The 17,500-nt window shown below is 54.9% G+C and overlaps 1 protein-coding gene across 6 annotated transcripts in view; it reads right to left on the minus strand.

Moving 5' to 3' along the window:
* LOC112252062 (nuclear factor 1 A-type) overlaps nucleotides 1-17,500 on the minus strand; it is a 357,068-nt gene that overhangs the window by 94,105 nt on the left and 245,463 nt on the right. The gene's annotated exons all lie outside the window — the stretch shown is intronic.

Consider the following 17,500-nt stretch of genomic DNA (forward strand, 5'->3'; position numbering starts at 1 on the left):
GAGGAACAGGTAAGAGGAGAGTCACTGCTGCAGACCAAATGGAGGAGAGGACGAGAGGAGGAGGAAGAGGTAAGAGGAGAGTCACTGCTGCAGAACAAATGGAGGAGAGGACGAGAGGAGGAGGAAGAGGTCAGAGAGTCACTGCTGCAGACCAAATGGAGGAGAGGACAAGAGGAGGAGGAAGAGGTAAGAGGAGAGTCACTGCTGCAGACCAAATGGATGAGAGGACGAGAGGAGGAGGAAGAGGTAAGAGGAGAGTCACTGCTGCAGACCAAATGGAGGAGAGGATGAGAGGAGGAGGAAGAGGTAAGAGGAGAGTCACTGCTGCAGACCAAATGGAGGAGAGGACGAGAGGAGGAGGAAGAGGTCAGAGAGTCACTGCTGCAGACCAAATGGAGGAGAGGACGAGAGGAGGAGGAAGAGGTAAGAAGAGAGTCACTGCTGCAGACCAAATGGAGGAGAGGACGAGAGGAGGGGGAAGAGGTAAGAAGAGAGTCACTGCTGCAGACCAAATGGAGGAGAGGACAAGAGGAGGAGGAAGAGGTAAGAGGAGAGTCACTGCTGCAGAACAAATGGAGGAGAGGACGAGAGGAGGAGGAAGAGGTAAGAGGAGAGTCACTGCTGCAGAACAAATGGAGGAGAGGACAAGAGGAGGAGGAAGAGGTAAGAGGAGAGTCACTGCTGCAGACCAAATGGAGGAGAGGACGAGAGGAGGAGGAAGAGGTAAGAGAGTCACTGCTGCAGACCAAATGGAGGAGAGGACGAGAGGAGGAGGAAGAGGAAGAGGTAAGAGGAGAGTCACTGCTGCAGACCAAATGGAGGAGAGGACGAGAGGAGGAGGAAGAGGTAAGAGAGTCACTGCTGGAGACCAAATGGAGGAGAGGACGACAGGAGGAGGAAGAGGTAAGAGGAGAGTCACTGCTGCAGACCAAATGGAGGAGAGGGCAAGAGGAGGAGGAAGAGGTAAGAGGAGAGTCACTGCTGCAGACCAAGTGGAGGAGAGGACAAGAGGAGGAGGAAGAGGTAAGAGAGTCACTGCTGCAGACCAAATGGAGGAGAGGACGACAGGAGGAGGAAGAGGTCAGAGAGTCACTGCTGCAGACCAAATGGAGGAGAGGGCGAGAGGAGGAGGAAGAGGTAAGAGGAGAGTCACTGCTGCAGACCAAATGGAGGAGAGGACGAGAGGAGGAGGAAGAGGTCAGAGAGTCACTGCTGCAGACCAAATGGAGGAGAGGACGAGAGGAGGAGGAAGTGGTAAGAGGAGAGTCACTGCTGCAGACCAAATGGAGGAGAGGACGAGAGGAGGAGGAAGAGGTAAGAGGAGAGTCACTGCTGCAGACCAAATGGAGGAGAGGACGAGAGGAGGAGGAAGAGGTAAGAGAGTCACTGCTGCAGACCAAATGGAGGAGAGGACGAGAGGAGGAGGAAGAGGTAAGAGGAGAGTCACTGCTGCAGACCAACTGGAGGAGAGGACGAGAGGAGGAGGAAGAGGTCAGAGGAGAGTCACTGCTGCAGACCAAATGGAGGAGAGGACGAGAGGAGGAGGAAGAGGTCAGAGACTCACTGCTGCAGACCAAATGGAGGAGAGGACAACAGGAGGAGGAAGAGGTCAGAGGAGAGTCACTGCTGCAGACCAAATGGAGGAGAGGACGAGAGGAGGAGGAAGAGGTCAGAGGAGAGTCACTGCTGCAGACCAAATGGAGGAGAGGATGAGAGGAGGAGGAAGAGGTAAGAGAGTCACTGCTGCAGACCAAGTGGAGGAGAGGATGAGAGGAGGAGGAAGAGGTAAGAGAGTCACTGCTGCAGACCAAGTGGAGGAGAGGACAAGAGGAGGAGGAAGAGGTCAGAGAGTCACTGCTGCAGACCAAATGGAGGAGAGGATGAGAGGAGGAGGAAGAGGTCAGAGAGTCACTGCTGCAGAACAAATGGAGCAGAGGACAAGAGGAGGAGGAAGAGGTCAGAGAGTCACTGCTGCAGACCAAATGGAGGAGAGGACAAGAGGAGGAGGAAGAGGTCAGAGAGTCACTGCTGCAGACCAAATGGAGGAGAGGATGAGAGGAGGAGGAAGAGGTCAGAGAGTCACTGCTGCAGACCAAATGGAGGAGAGGATGAGAGGAGGAGGAAGAGGTCAGAGGAGAGTCACTGCTGCAGACCAAATGGAGGAGAGGACAAGAGGAGGAGGAAGAGGTAAGAGGAGAGTCACTGCTGCAGAACAAATGGAGGAGAGGACGAGAGGAGGAGGAAGAGGTAAGAGGAGAGTCACTGCTGCAGAACAAATGGAGGAGAGGACAAGAGGAGGAGGAAGAGGTAAGAGGAGAGTCACTGCTGCAGACCAAAGGGAGGAGAGGACAAGAGGAGGAGGAAGAGGTAAGAGGAGAGTCACTGCTGCAGACCAAATGGAGGAGAGGACGAGAGGAGGAGGAAGAGGTCAGAGAGTCACTGCTGCAGACTAAATGGAGGAGAGGACGAGAGGAGGAGGAAGAGGTAAGAGGAGAGTCACTGCTGCAGAACAAATGGAGGAGAGGACGAGAGGAGGAGGAAGAGGTCAGAGAGTAACTGCTGCAGACCAAATGGAGGAGAGGACAAGAGGAGGAGGAAGAGGTCAGAGGAGAGTCACTGCTGCAGACCAAATGGAGGAGAGGACGACAGGAGGACGACAGGAGGAGGGAAGAGGTCAGAGAGTCACTGCTGCAGACCAAATGGAGGAGAGGACGAGAGGAGGAGGAAGAGGTAAGAGGAGAGTCACTGCTGCAGACCAAATGGAGGAGAGGACGAGAGGAGGAGGAAGAGGTCAGAGAGTCACTGCTGCAGACCAAATGGAGGAGAGGACGAGAGGAGGAGGAAGAGGTAAGAGGAGAGTCACTGCTGCAGACCAAATGGAGGAGAGGACGAGAGGAGGAGGAAGAGGTAAGAGAGTCACTGCTGCAGACCAAATGGAGGAGAGGACGAGAGGAGGAGGAAGAGGTAAGAGAGTCACTGCTGCAGACCAAATGGAGGAGAGGACAAGAAGAGGAGGAAGAGGTCAGAGAGTCACTGCTGCAGCCCAAATGGAGGAGAGGACGAGAGGAGGAGGAAGAGGTAAGAGGAGAGTCACTGCTGCAGACCAAATGGAGGAGAGGACGAGAGGAGGAGGAAGAGGTAAGAGGAGAGTCACTGCTGCAGACCAAATGGAGGAGAGGACGAGAGGACGAGGAAGAGGTCAGAGGAGAGTCACTGCTGCAGACCAAATGGAGGAGAGGACAAGAGGAGGAGGCTGCTGTGACAGACACAGTAATGGTATTCCTAATTAACATTGGGAGAGGACACTGCTACTGGGAGAGAAAGGGAGAGAAAGAAAGAGGGATGGAGGAATGGAGTGAGACAGAAAAGAAGAGGGAGGAGAGAGCGCAATAGCGCACGCATCATCACATCGCGGCGCCCACCTCTCCCGATAACTGGCAAAAAATATATATATTAAACACTGTTCCGTGTAGTCGAGTTACCCCGGAAGACTCAACCCCCCCGCCCCCCAAAAAAGAGAGCCAGTATAATTTCTAAGCCATCTCTCTTTTTCCCCTCTTTCAATCCCCCTCTACACCCTCCCTCCTCTCCTCCCTCCCTTCCTAATCCAAAGTGGCTGGGCGGTGTTATTTACGAGGCAGGCAGAAAAGCAGCGGGGACATTTGCATGGCTAATAGGGTAAGTCATTTGTGAGAGAGCTAACCTGGACACCGGGCTGCAGTAACTCAGCCTATAGCTCTGGTCTGGAGAGAGGGATAAAGAGATGAAGGGAAGGTGGGAGGGGATGGAGAGAGAGAAGGAGAGAGAGAGGGTTATAGAAGGAAAGATTAGCGGGATGGAGGGAGGAAAGAGATGGAGGCAAGAGAAGGACAGAGGGAGATAAGAAGGTACAAAGAGATGAAAATGAGAGGAAAGAGGAAAAGAGAGAGAAAGAGGGGTAGAATGAGAGGGGGATACAGAGCAGGATAGAGAGAAGCGGGGCCTAAATTGGGAGCCCTTCCGTTGTACAGGTGAGATGGAGGGATCTACGGGATAGAGAGAGGGAAGAATAGAGGGAGAGGTAGGGAGGGGGAAGTGACCAGCACTGCAGTCTGTCTGACTGGAATGGAAATCAATCATATAGGTCATCTGCAGTCTCTACCTCTTAAGGGCTTTATCAAGTGCTTTTTGCCTGGACGATTCCAAATGAAGCCTGTAGCTATCAGGCCAATATTGATCCTTCTTTCTCTTCCCCTCCCTCTGTCATTTTCTCTTTCTCTCTGATAGAGCCTTCATCTCTCTCTCTCTGATGGAGCCCTTCTCTCTTTCTCCCTCCCTCACTATCCGTCAAACTACATTGCTGTGCCTTGCTGGTGCAGAGAAAGTGCATTGTCTCAATCTACATCTCTCTCTCTCTCTCTCTCTCTCTCTCTCTCTCTCTCTCTCTCTCTCTCTCTCTCTCTCTCTCTCTCTCTCTCTCTCTCTCTCTCTCTCTCTCTCTCTCTCTCTCTCTCTCTCTCTCTCTCTCTCTCTCTCTCTCTCTCTCTCTCTCTCTCTCTCTCTCTCTCTCTCTCTCTCTCTCTCTCTCTCTCAGTGAAGAACAAACACCATTGTAAATACAACCCATATTTATGTTTATTAATTTTCCTTTTTGTACTTTAACTATTTGCACATCGTTACAACACTGAATATAGACATAATATGACATTTGAAATGTCTCTATTGCTTTGGAACTGTTGTGATTGTAATGTTTACTGTTCATTTTTATTGTTTATTTCACTTTTGTTTATCACTTGCTTTGGGAATGTTAACATGTGTTTCAAATGCCAATAAAGCCCCTGGAATTGAATTGGATTGAATTGGAGAGAAAAGACGCCTGACAGGACTTGAGTTTTTCTGCTTGATCAGCACTGCTGTATTTCTCTCCCTGCAGACCTGCTCCTGGACTACACTCACACACACACACACACACACACACACACACACACACACACACACACACACACACACACACACACACACACACACACACACACACACGCACACGCACACACACTCACACACACACACTCACACACACACACACACTCACACACACACACACTCACGCACGCACACTCACACGCACACGCACACTCACACACACACTCACACACACACACACACACACACACACACACACACACACACACGCACACGCACACGCACACACGCACGCACACACACACACACACACACACACACACACACACACACACACACACACACACACACACACACACACACACACACACACACACACACACACACACACACACATACTCTCACACTCACACTCACACACTCACACACACTCACACACACACACACACACACACACACACACACACACACACACACACACACACACACACACACACACACACACACACACACACACACACACACACACACACACACACACACACACACACACACACACACACACACTCACACACACACCTGGTGTGGCTGGGATGCTTCCCACACACAAAATAGTGAACCAATGCTGTACTACCGGTACTGGGATCTAATACGTTAGTGGTGGTGGTGGTATTGGTGGTGGGGTTGGTGGTGGTGGTGGTGGGGTTGGTGGTGGTGGTGGTAGTGGTGGTAGTGGTGGGGTTGGTGGTGGTGGTAGTGGTGGTGGGGTTGGTGGTGGTGGTGGTGGGGTTGGTGGTGGTGGTGGTAGTGGTGGTGGTAGTGGGGTTGTTGGTGGTGGTGGTGGTGTAGTGGTAGGGTAGGTGGTGGTAGTGGGGTTGGTGGTGGCAGTGGTGGTGGGGTTAGTAGTGGTGGTGGTGGGGTTGGTGGTGGTGGGGTTGGTAGTGGTGGTAGTGGTGGTGGTGGTAATGGTAATGGTGGGGTTGGTGGAGGTAGGGATGGTGGTGGTGGTAGTGGGGGGTAGTGGTAGTGGTGGTGGTGGTGGTGGTGGTGGGGTTGGTAGTGGTGGTGGTGGTGGTGAGGTTGGTGGTGGTGGTGGGGTTGGTAGTGGTGGTGGTGGGGTTGGTAGTGGTGGTGGTGGTGGTAATGGTAATGGTGGGGTTGGTGGTGGTAGGGATGGTGGTGGGGGTAGTGGTAGTGGTGGTGGTGGTGGTGAGGTTGGTGGTGGTGGTGGTTGGGTTGGTGGTGGTGGTGGGGTTGGTGGTGGTGGTAGTGGTGGGGTTGGTGGTTGGGTTGGTGGTGGGGGGTTGGTGGTGGTGGTGGTGGTTGTGGTAGTGGTGGGGTTGGTAGTGGTGGGGTTGGGGGTGGTGGTGGTGGTGGGGTTGGGGTTGGTGGGGGGTGGTGGTGTTGGGGTTGGTGGTGGTTGTGGTGGGGTTGGGGGTGGGGTTGGTGGTGGTGGTGGTGGAAGTGGTGGTGGGGTTGGTGGTGGTGGTGGTGGAAGTGGTGGTGGGGTTGGTGGTGGTGGAAGTGGTGGTGGGGTTGGTGGTGGTGGGGTTGGTGGTGGTGGGGTTGGAGGTGGTGGTGGAAGTGGTGGTGGGGTTGGTGGTGGTGGTGGAAGTGGTGGTGGGGTTGGTGCTGGTGGGGTTGGTGGTGGTAGTGGTGGGGTTGGTGAGGTTGGCAAACCGTGTGGTGGATTGTGTGGTGTGAACAGTATCCCCAGTAGTAATGCCAGGGTATGCCGGGGGGCAGACGAGGTGGGTGAGGATGGAGGGAAGGAGGAGAGGCCAGGAGGAGAGGCCAGGAGGAGAGGCCAGTTGTGTGTATGGGTTAGAGTGATCCCAGGGGGGCATGCCCTTGGACGTGGGGTATGTGTGTGTGTATGGGTTAGAGTGATCCCAGGGGGGCATGCCCCTGGACGTGGGGTCTGTGTGTGTATGGGTTAGAGTTATCCCAGGGGGGCATACCTCTGGACGTGGGGTCTGTGTGTGTGTATGGGTTAGAGTGATCCCAGGGGGGCATGCCCCTGGACGTGGGGTCTGTGTGTGTGTATGGGTTAGAGTGATCATAGGGGGGCATGCCCCTGGACGTGGGGTCTGTGTGTGTATGGGTTAGAGTGATCCCAGGGAGGCATGCCCCTGGACGTGGGGTCTGTGTGTGTGTATGGGTTAGAGTGATCCCAGGGGGGCATGCCCCTGGACGTGGGGTCTGTGTGTGTGTATGGGTTAGAGTGATCCCAGGGGGCATGCCCCTGGACGTGGGGTCTGTGTGTGTGTATGGGTTAGAGTGATCCCAGGGGGCATGCCCCTGGACGTGGGGTCTGTGTGTGTGTATGGGTTAGAGTGATCATAGGGGGCATGCCCCTGGGTCGTGTGTGTATGGGTCTGTGTGTGTATGGGTTAGAGTGATCCCAGGGGGCATGCCCCTGGACGTGGGGTCTGTGTGTGTGTATGGGTTAGAGTGATCCCAGGGGGCATGCCCCTGGACGTGGGGTCTGTGTGTGTATGGGTTAGAGTGATCATAGGGGGCATGCCCCCGTGGGTCTGTGTGGTACGTGGGGTACGTGTGTGTGTGTATGGGTTAGAGTGATCCCAGGGGGCATGCCCCTGGACGTGGGGTCTGTGTGTGTGTATGGGTTAGAGTGATCCCAGGGGGCATGCCCCTGGACGTGGGGTCTGTGTGTGTGTATGGGTTAGAGTGATCCCAGGGGGGCATGCCCCTGGACGTGGGGTCTGTGTGTGTGTATGGGTTAGAGTGATCATAGGGGGCATGCCCTGGACGTGGGGTCTGTGTGTGTGTATGGGTTAGAGTGATCCCAGGGGGCATGCCCCTGGACGTGGGGTCTGTGTGTGTGTATGGGTTAGAGTGATCCCAGGGGGCATGCCCCTGGACGTGGGGTCTGTGTGTGTGTATGGGTTAGAGTGATCATAGGGGGCATGCCCTGGACGTGGGGTCTGTGTGTGTGTATGGGTTAGAGTGATCCCAGGGGGGGCATGCCCCTGGACGTGGGGTCTGTGTGTGTGTATGGGTTAGAGTGATCCCAGGGGGGCATGCCCCTGGACGTGGGGGTCTGTGTGTGTGTATGGGTTAGAGTGATCCCAGGGGGCATGCCCCTGGACGTGGGGTCTGTGTGTGTGTATGGGTTAGAGTGATCCCAGGGGGGCATGCCCCTGGACGTGGGGTCTGTGTGTGTGTATGGGTTAGAGTGATCCCAGGGGGGCATGCCCCTGGACGTGGGGTCTGTGTGTGTGTGTATAGGTTAGAGTGATCCCAGGGGGGCATGCCCCTGGATGTGGGGTCTGTGTGTGTGTATGGGTTAGAGTGATCATAGGGGGGCATGCCCCTGGACGTGGGGTCTGTGTGTGTGTATGGGTTAGAGTGATCATAGGGGGGCATGCCCCTGGACGTGGGTACTGTGTGTGCCACTCTAGCACGATGCCAACCATTCACAGAGAAAGAGTAAGTGTGTGTGTATTCATGTGTGTGTGTCCAACGTACAAGCAGATGAGATGGAGGTGGGCACTGCTGGCCTAGGTGTGTGTTGCTCTGTGCCAGGCTGTGCCAAGCGTTACCCCCTGGCATGGTCTATAGCATGCCAGGTCAAACTGGAACTGATCTACAGAGTGACAATCATGACCAACTAGTGATACCGCTTCTAACTGGGGATTTCTAGTAGAACCAGCAAACTGGCATTGAGCAGCTAGTGATCCACTGTCTCTGCTGAGCAGATGGATAAAACGTACGAGACAGAGATAGATGACCTGTTGCCACAAGAAAAGGGCAACCAGTGAAGAACAAACACCATTGTAAATACAAATACAACACATGTTTCCCATGTCAATAAAGCCCCTTGAATTGAATTGATAGGGAAGAGAAGAGACTGAGAGAAAGGAACAGAATCTCCCAAATTAACGGACCAATTACAGTAACGCCAAAAATATATAGAAAACAAACAACATAGAGATAACAGCTAAGTTTAAGAAGACTTACATTCCCTCCCCTCTACCCCCCCCTCTCTCATTCCTCCCCTCTACCCCTCTCTCATTCCTCCCCTCTAACCCCCTCTCTCATTCCTCCCCTCTACCCCCTCTCTCATTCCTCCCCTCTACCCCCTCTCTCATTCCTCCCCTCTACCCCCTCTCTCATCCCTCCCCTCTACCCCCCTCTCTCATTCCTCCCCTCTACCCCCCTCTCTCATCCCTCCCCTCTACCCCCTCTCTCATTCCTCCCCTCTACCCCTCTCTCATTCCTCCCCTCTACCCCCTCTCTCATCCTCCCCTCTACCCCCTCTCTCATTCCTCCCCTCTACCCCCTCTCTCATTCCTCCCCTCTACCCCCTCTCATTCCTCCCCTCTACCCCCTCTCTCATTCCTCCCCTCTACCCCCCCTCTCATTCCTCCCCTCTACCCCCTCTCTCATTCCTCCCCTCTACCCCTCTCTCATTCCTCCCCTCTACCCCCTCTCTCATCCCTCCCCTACCCCCCCCTCTCATTCCTCCCCTCTACCCCCTCTCTCATTCCTCCCCTCTACCCCCCTCTCATTCCTCCCCTCTACCCCCTCTCTCATTCCTCCCCTCTACCCCCTCTCATTCCTCCCCTCTACCCCCTCTCATTCCTCCCCTCTACCCCCCCTCTCATTCCTCCCCTCTACCCCTCTCTCATTCCTCCCCTCTACCCCTCTCTCATCCCTCCCCTCTACCCCTCTCTCATTCCTCCCCTCTACCCCCTCTCTCATCCCTCCCCTCTACCCCTCTCTCATCCCTCCCCTCTACCCCTCTCTCATTCCTCCCCTCTACCCCCTCTCTCATCCCTCCCCTCTACCCCCTCTCTCTCATTCCTCCCCTCTACCCCCTCTCTCATCCCTCCCCTCTACCCCCTCTCTCATCCCTCCCCTCTACCCCCCCTCTCTCATCCCTCCCTCTACCCCCCTCTCTCATCCCTCTCTCTACCCCCTCTCTCATTCCTCCCTCTACCCCCTCTCTCATTCCTCCACTCTACCCCTCTCTCATCCCTCCCCTCTACCCCCTCTCTCATCCCTCCCCTCTACCCCCTCTCTCATCCCTCCCCTCTACCCCCCTTTCTCATTCCTCCCCTCTATCCCCCTCTCTCATCCCTCCCTCTACCCCCCCGTCTCTCTACCCTCCCTCTCTCATCCCTCTCTCTACCCCCTCGCTCTACCCCCTCTCTACCCCCTCTCTACCCCCCTCTCATCCCTCTCTCTACCCCCCTCTCTCTCTACCCTCCATCTACCCCTCTCTACCCCCCCCTCCCTCTACCCCCTCCCTCTCTCTCTACCCTTCCTCTACCCCCTCTCTCTTCCCTCCCTCTACCCCCCACTTTCTCTCTCTTACCTCCCTCTACGCCTCTCTCTCTCCCATCCCTCTCTCTCTTTCTCTCTTCCTTCTCTCTCTTCCCTTCCTCTACCCCCTCTCTATCTCTCCCCCATTCTCGCTTTCCCCTCCCTCTACCCCCCTTCTCTCTCTTCCCTCCCTATACCCCCATTTCTCTCTCTCTACCCCCTCTCTCTCTATTCCCTCCCTCTACCCCCTCTCTCTCTTCCCTCCCTCTACCCCCCACCCTCTCTCTCTTCCCTTCCTCCACCCCCTGTCTCTCTCTCTCTCTCTCTCATTCTCGTTTTTTGTGTGGTGCTTTAATAGGATATTGATCGACAGAAGCAGATTCGATTGGGCCCCTGCCACTGAATTGTGTAATGGGTGCACAAAGCCAAGGTCACACTACCGTACAGAGGGGGAGGTAGGGGAGGATGGGTAGGGGAAGGGGAGGATGATGAGGGGGGGTGAAGGCGGCCTGTCGCCCCATTCAATAACGACCCCTCATCTATAGCTCTGCACTTTCAAGTCAACCCACCCCCTGGTCCCTCTCCACTCTCTTAAATAAATCTATCATACGTGCCATTTGACTAGATGTTCAGGAGTCTTATGACTTGGGGGTAGAAGCTGTTCAGAGCCTCTTGGACCTAGACTTGGCGCTCCGGTACCGCTTGCCGTGCAGTAGCCAAGAGAACAGTCTATGACTAGGGTTGCTGGAGTCTTTGACCATTTTTAGGGCCTTCCTCTGACACCGCCTGGTATAGAGGTCCTGGATGACAGGAAGCTTGGCTCCAGTGATGTACTGGCCGTCTGCACTACCCTCTGTAGTGCCTCGTGGTCGGAGGCTGAGCAGTTGCCATACCAGGCGGTGATGCAAACAGTCAGGATGCTCTCGAAGGTGCAGAAGTAGAACCTTTGGAGGATCTGCTGACCCATGTCAAGTCTTTTCAGTCTCCTGAGGGGGAATAGGTTTTTCTCTTAACCTGCTCAACTGCAGCCCCGTCAATGAGAATAGGGGCGTACTCTGCCCTCTGTTTCATGTAGTCCACAATCAGCTCTTGTCCTGGCACCACACTGGCAGGTCTCTGATCTCCTCCCTATAGTCTGACTCATCGTTGTTGATGATCAGGCCTACCACCGCCGTGTCGTCTGGAAAACTTAATCATGGTGCTGGGAGTCGTGAGCGGCCACGCAGTCATGGGTGAACAGTGAGTACAGGAGGGGACTAAGCACGCACCCCTGAGGGGCCCCCCTCAGCGTGGCAGATGATCAGCGTGGCAGATGTGTTGCTACCTACCCTTACCCCCTGGGGTCGGCCCGTCAGGAAGTCCAGGATCTAGTTGCAGAGGGTGGTGTTTAGTCCCAGGATCCTTAGCTTAGTGATGAGCTTTTAGGGCACTATGGTATTGAATGCTGAGCTGTAGTCAATGAACAGCATTCTCACGTAGTTATTCCTCTTGACCAGGTGAGAGAGGGTAGTGTGGAGTGCAATAGAGATTGCATCATCTGTGGATCTGTTGGGGCGTTATGTGAATTGGAGTGGGTCCAGGGTGTCTGGGATGATGGTGTCGATGTGAGCCATGCCCAGCCTTTCAATGCATTACATGGCTACAGATGTGAGTACTACGAGGCAAAAGTCATTTAGGCAGGTTGCCTTGGCGTTCTTAGGTACAGGGACTATGGTGGTCTACTTGAAACATGTAGGTATTACAGACTGGGTCCGGGAGAGGTTGAAACAGATGACAAAGGAGGGATGGAGAGACGGCGTGAGTGAGGGGAGGGTGTGTGTATGCGTGCATGTGTGTGTGGTGGGGGTGTGTGTGGTGGGGGGTATTTGTGGTGGGGGTGATCAATGAATCTTTGATCAGAAGGGTCTCCAGTCAGAGTGCTGACAGGCACTTTCAATGGGCTATTGTTAGCGGGGGCTAACGACAGGACCGAATGGATCGTTCTGCACCCCCCCCTCCCTCCCTGCCTCCCTCCCTCACTCCCTGTGTTGTATGTAGAACACACTTTTTAAAGGTCATGTTTTTCTCTTCCCTCACTCTCTCTCCATCTCTCCTTTGTCTCTCCATCTCTCCTTTGTCTCTCCATCTCTCCTTTGTCTCTCCATCTCTCCTTTGTCTCTCCATCTCTCTTTTGTCTCTCCATCTCTCCTTTGTCTCTCCATCTCTCCTTTGTCTCTCCATCTCTCCTTTGTCTCTCCATCTCTCCTTTGTCTCTCCATCTCTCCTTTGTCTCTCCATCTCTCCTTTGTCTCTCCATCTCTCCTTCGTCTTTCCGTCTCCTCCTTTTCCAATGACAAAGATTTGTCTGGAGGAGTTTCTTTCTTTCCACCTCCCTCACCTCCTCCTCTCCCCTCCTCCTCTCCCCTCCTCCTCTCCCCTCCCCTTTCCCTTTATCTGGAGGAGTGGCACCTACAGGGCCTCCCCCCTAACGATTAAGGTTAAGAGTCGAGGAGTGGCACCGACAGGGCCTCCCCCCTAACGATTAAGGTAAAGAGTCGAGGAGTGGCACCGACAGGGCCTCCCCTAACGATTAAGGTTAAGAGTCGAGGAGTGGCACCTACAGGGCCTCCCCTAACGATTAAGGTTAAGAGTCGAGGAGTGGCACCGACAGGGCCTCCCCTAACGATTAAGGTAAAGAGTCGAGGAGGGGCACCTACAGGGCCTCCCCCGAACGATTAAGGTTAAGAGTCGAGGAGTGGCACCGACAGGGCCTCCCCTAACGATTAAGGTAAAGAGTCGAGGAGGGGCACCGACAGGGCCTCCCCCCTAACGATTAAGGTAAAGAGTCGAGGAGTGGCACCGACAGGGCCTCCCCCCTAACGATTAAGATTAAGAGTCGAGGAGGGGCACCGACAGGGCCTCCCCCCTAACGATTAAGATTAAGAGTCGAGGAGTGGCACCGACAGGGACTCCCCCCTAACGATTAAGGTTAAGAGTCGAGGAGGGTAAGCTGATCATTGGGGGCTGTCTAACCTAAACTTCAGAGCCTGTCTTCATAAAGGGTCTCAGACTGCTGATCTAGGATCAGTCCCCTCTTCCCTTGCATTCATTGTAACCTAAAAGGTCAAAACTGATCCTAGATCAGCACTCCTACTCTGAGAAACAGATCTTAGTCATTGTCCATTTTTCATTGGCCTACTAAGGTGACTGTGGGTCTTTTCCTTTAGCTGACTCTCTGATTTGGGAGAGAATTGGGGTTTGCTCTTAGTTCATTAACATAGTGGGAGTGACTGGGGAATCTCTGTATCGATCCTAATAAATTGTATTAGTGGGCCCGGACCATATCGATGGCAGATATGCAATCACATCACTGCCTGCTGCTGGCTTCTCTTTGTGGAGAGAATAGAGATGGAGACAGAGAGAGAAAGAGACAGAGAGAGAGAGTGACGGGGGGGGTTAAAGAGAGAGTGACAGAGGGGTAGAGAGAGAGTGATGGGGGTAAAGAGAGAGTGACGGGGGGGGTAGAGAGAGTGACGGGGGGGTAAAGAGAGAGTGACGGGGGGTAAAGAGAGAGTGACGGGGGGGTAGAGAGAGAGTGACAGAGGGGTAAGAGAGAGAGTGACGGGGGGTAAAGAGAGAGCGACGGGGGGTAGAGAGAGTGATGGGGGTAAAGAGAGAGTGACGGGGGGTAGAGAGAGAGTGACGGGGGGTAAAGAGAGGGTGACGGGGGGTAAAGAGAGAGTGACGGGGGGTAGAGAGAGTGACAGAGGGGTAGAGAGAGAGTGACGGGGGGTAAAGAGAGAGTGACGGGGGGTAAAGAGAGAGGACGGGGGTAGAGAGAGAGTGACGGGGGGGTAAAGAGAGAGTGACAGGGGATAAAGAGAGAGTGACGGGGGGTAAAGAGAGAGTGACAAGGGGTAAAGAGAGAGTGACGGGGTAGAGAGAGAGTGACGGGGGGTAAAGAGAGAGGGGGGTAAAGAGAGAGTGACGGGGGGGTAGAGAGAGTGACAGAGGGGTAGAGAGAGAGTGACGGGGGGGGTAAAGAGAGAGTGACGGGGGGGTAAAGAGAGAGTGACGGGGGTAGAGAGAGAGTGACGGGGGGTAAAGAGAGAGTGACAGGGGGGTAAAGAGAGAGTGACGGGGGGTAAAGAGAGAGTGACAGGGGGTAAAGAGAAGAGAGAGTGACGGGGGTAAAGAGAGAGTGACGAGGGGGTAAAGAGAGAGTGACGGGGGGTAAAGAGAGAGTGACGGGGGGGATAAAGAGAGAGTGACGGGGGTAAAGAGAAGAGAGAGTGACGGGGGGTAGAGAGAGAGTGACGGGGGGTAAAGAGAGGGTGACGGGGGGTAGAGAGAGACGGGGGTAAAGAGAGAGGGGGGGTAAAAAGAGAGGGGGTGACGGGGACAGAGGGGTAAAGAGAGAGTGACGGGGGGTAGAGAGACGGGGGAGTGACAGAGAGGGGGTAGAGAGAGAGTGACGGGGGGGTAGAGAGAGAGTGACGGGGGGTAAAGAGACAGAGTGACGGGGGTAAAGAGAGAGTGACAGAGGGGTAGAAGAGAGAGTGACGGGGGGTAAAGAGAAGAGAGAGACGGGGGTAAAGAGAAGAGAGAGGACGGGGGGGTAAAGACAAGAGAGAGTGACGGGGGGGTAAAGAGAGGGTGACGGGGGGGTAAGAGAGAGTGACAGGGGGTAGAGAGAGAGACGGGGGGGTAGAGAGAGAGTGACGGGGGGTAAAGAGAGAGAGAAGAGGGGGGAGTAAAGAGAGAGTGACGGGGGGTAAAGAGAAGACAGAGTGACGGGGGGTTAAAGAGAGAGTGACGGGGGGTAAAGAGAAGAGAGAGTAGAGAGAGAGGGGTAAAAGAAAGAGAGTGACGGGGGGTAGAAGAGAGTGACGGGGGGAAGAGAGAGTGACGGGGGGTAAAGACAAGAGAGAGTGACGGGGGGTAGAGAGAGAGTGATGGGGGTAAAGAGAGAGTGACGGGGGGTAGAGGAGAGACAGGGGGGGAGAGAGTGACGGGGGGGGTAAAGAGAGAGTGACGGGGGGTAAAGAGAGAGGACGGGGGGGTAGAGAGAGAGTGACAGAGGGGTAGAAAGAGAGAGTGACGGGGGTAAAGAGAGAGTGACGGGGGGGTAAAGAGAGACGGGGGGTAGAGAGAGTGATGGGGGTAAAGAGAGAGTGACGGGGGGGTAGAGAGAGAGTGACGGGGGGTAAAGAGAGAGTGACAGAGGGGTAGAGAGAGAGTGACGGGGGGGTAAGAGAGAGTGACAGAGGGGTAAAGAGAGTGACGGGGGTAAAGAGAGAATGACGGGGGGTTAAAGAGAGAGTGACAGGGGGTAGAGAGAGTGATGGGGGTAAAGAGAGAGTGACGGGGGGGTAGAGAGAGAGTGACGGGGGGGGTAAAAGAGAGGTGACGGGGGGTAAAGAGAGAGTGACGGGGGTAGAGAGAGAGAGTGACAGAGGGGTAGAGAGAGAGTGACGGGGGGTAAAGAGAGAGTGACGGGGGGTAAAGAGAGACGGGGGTAGAGACGGGGGGTAAAGAGAGAGTGACGGGGGGTAAAGAGAGGGTGAGTAAAGACAGGGGGGTAGAGAGAGAGAGAGGGGTGACGGGGGGTAAAGAGAGAGTGACGGGGGGTAAAGAGAGAGTGACAGGGGGGAGTGACGGGGGGTAAAGAGAGAGTGACGGGGGTAGAGAGAGTGACAGGGGGGTAAAGAGAGAGTGACGGGGGGTAAAGAGAGAGTGACGGGGGGTAAAGAGAGAGTGACGGGGGGTAAAGAGAGAGTGACGGGGGGGTAAAGAGAGAGTGACAGGGGGGTAGAGAGAGAGTGACGGGGGGTAAAGAGAGAGTGACGGGGGGTAAAGAGAGTGACGGGGGGTAAGAGAGAGAGTGACAGAGGGGTAAAGAGAGAGAGTGACGGGGGGTAAAGAGAGAATGACGGGGGTAAAGAGAGAGTGACGGGGGGTAAAGAGAGAGTGACAGGGGGTAAAGAGAGAGTGACGGGGGGTAGAGAGAGAGTGACGGGGGGGTAAAGAGAGGGTGACGGGGGGGGTAAAGAGAGAGTGACGGGGGGTAGAGAGAGAGTGACAGAGGGGTAGAGAGAGAGTGACGGGGGGGTAAAGAGAGAGTGTGACGGGGGGGGTAAAGAGAGAGTGACGGGGGGTAAAGAGAGGGTGACGGGGGGTAAAGAGAGAGTGACGGGGGGGGGTAGGGGGTAAAGAGAGGGTGACGGGGGTAAAGAGAGAGTGACGGGGGGTAGAGAGAGAGTGACAGAGGGGTAGAGAGAGAAGAGGGTGACGGGGGGGTAAAGAGAGAGTGACGAGGGGGGGGTAGAGAGAGAGTGACAGAGGGGTAGAGAGAGAGTGACGGGGGGTAAAGAGAGAGTGACGGGGGGTAAAGAGAGAGTGATGGGGGTAAAGAGAGAGTGACAGGGGGGTAAAGAGAGAGTGACAGGGGGTAAAGAGAGAGTGACGGGGGGGTAAAGAGAGAGTGACAGGGGGTAAAGAGTAAAGAGAGAGGGGGGTAAAGAGAGAGTGACGGGGGTAAAGAGAGAGTGACGGGGGGGTAAAGAGAGAGTGATGGGGGGGTAAAGAGAGAGTGATGGGGGTAAAGAGAGAGTGACGGGGGTAAAGAGAGAGTGATGGGGGGGGTAAAGAGAGAGTGACGGGGGGTAAAGAGAGAGTGACGGGGGGTAAAGAGAGAGTGACAGGGGGGGGTAAAGAGAGAGTGACGGGGGGTAAAGAGAGAGTGACGGGGGGGTAAAGAGAGAGTGACGGGGGGGTAAGAGAGAGTGACGGGGGGGGTAGAGAGAGAGTGACAGAGGGGTAAAGAGAGAGTGACGGGGGTAAAGAGAGAGTGACAGGGGTAAAGAGAGAGTGACGGGGGGTAGAGAGAGAGTGACGGGGGGTAAAGAGAGAGTGACAGGGGGTAAAGAGAGAGTGACAGGGGGGTAAAGAGAGAGTGACAGGGGGTAAAGAGAAGAGAGAGTGACGGGGGTAAAGAGAGAGTGACGAGGGGGTAAAGAGAGAGTGACGGGGGTAAAGAGAGAGTGATGGGGGGTAAAGAGAGAGTGACGGGGGGATAAAGAGAGAGTGACGGGGGTAAAGAGAAGAGAGAGTGACGGGGGGTAAAGAGAAGAGAGAGTGACGGGGGTAAAGAGAGAATGACGGGGGTAAAGAGAGAGTGACGGGGGTAAAAAGAGTGACGGGGAGAGAGTGACAGAGGGGTAAAGAGAAGAGTGACAGACGGGGGGGTAAAGAAGAGAGAGTGACGGGGGGTAAAGAGAAGACAGAGTGACGGGGGGTAAAGAGAAGACAGAGTGACGGGGGTAAA

This window comes from Oncorhynchus tshawytscha, linkage group LG06 (assembly GCF_018296145.1).
Source record: "Oncorhynchus tshawytscha isolate Ot180627B linkage group LG06, Otsh_v2.0, whole genome shotgun sequence".
Lineage (NCBI taxonomy): Eukaryota > Metazoa > Chordata > Actinopteri > Salmoniformes > Salmonidae > Oncorhynchus > Oncorhynchus tshawytscha.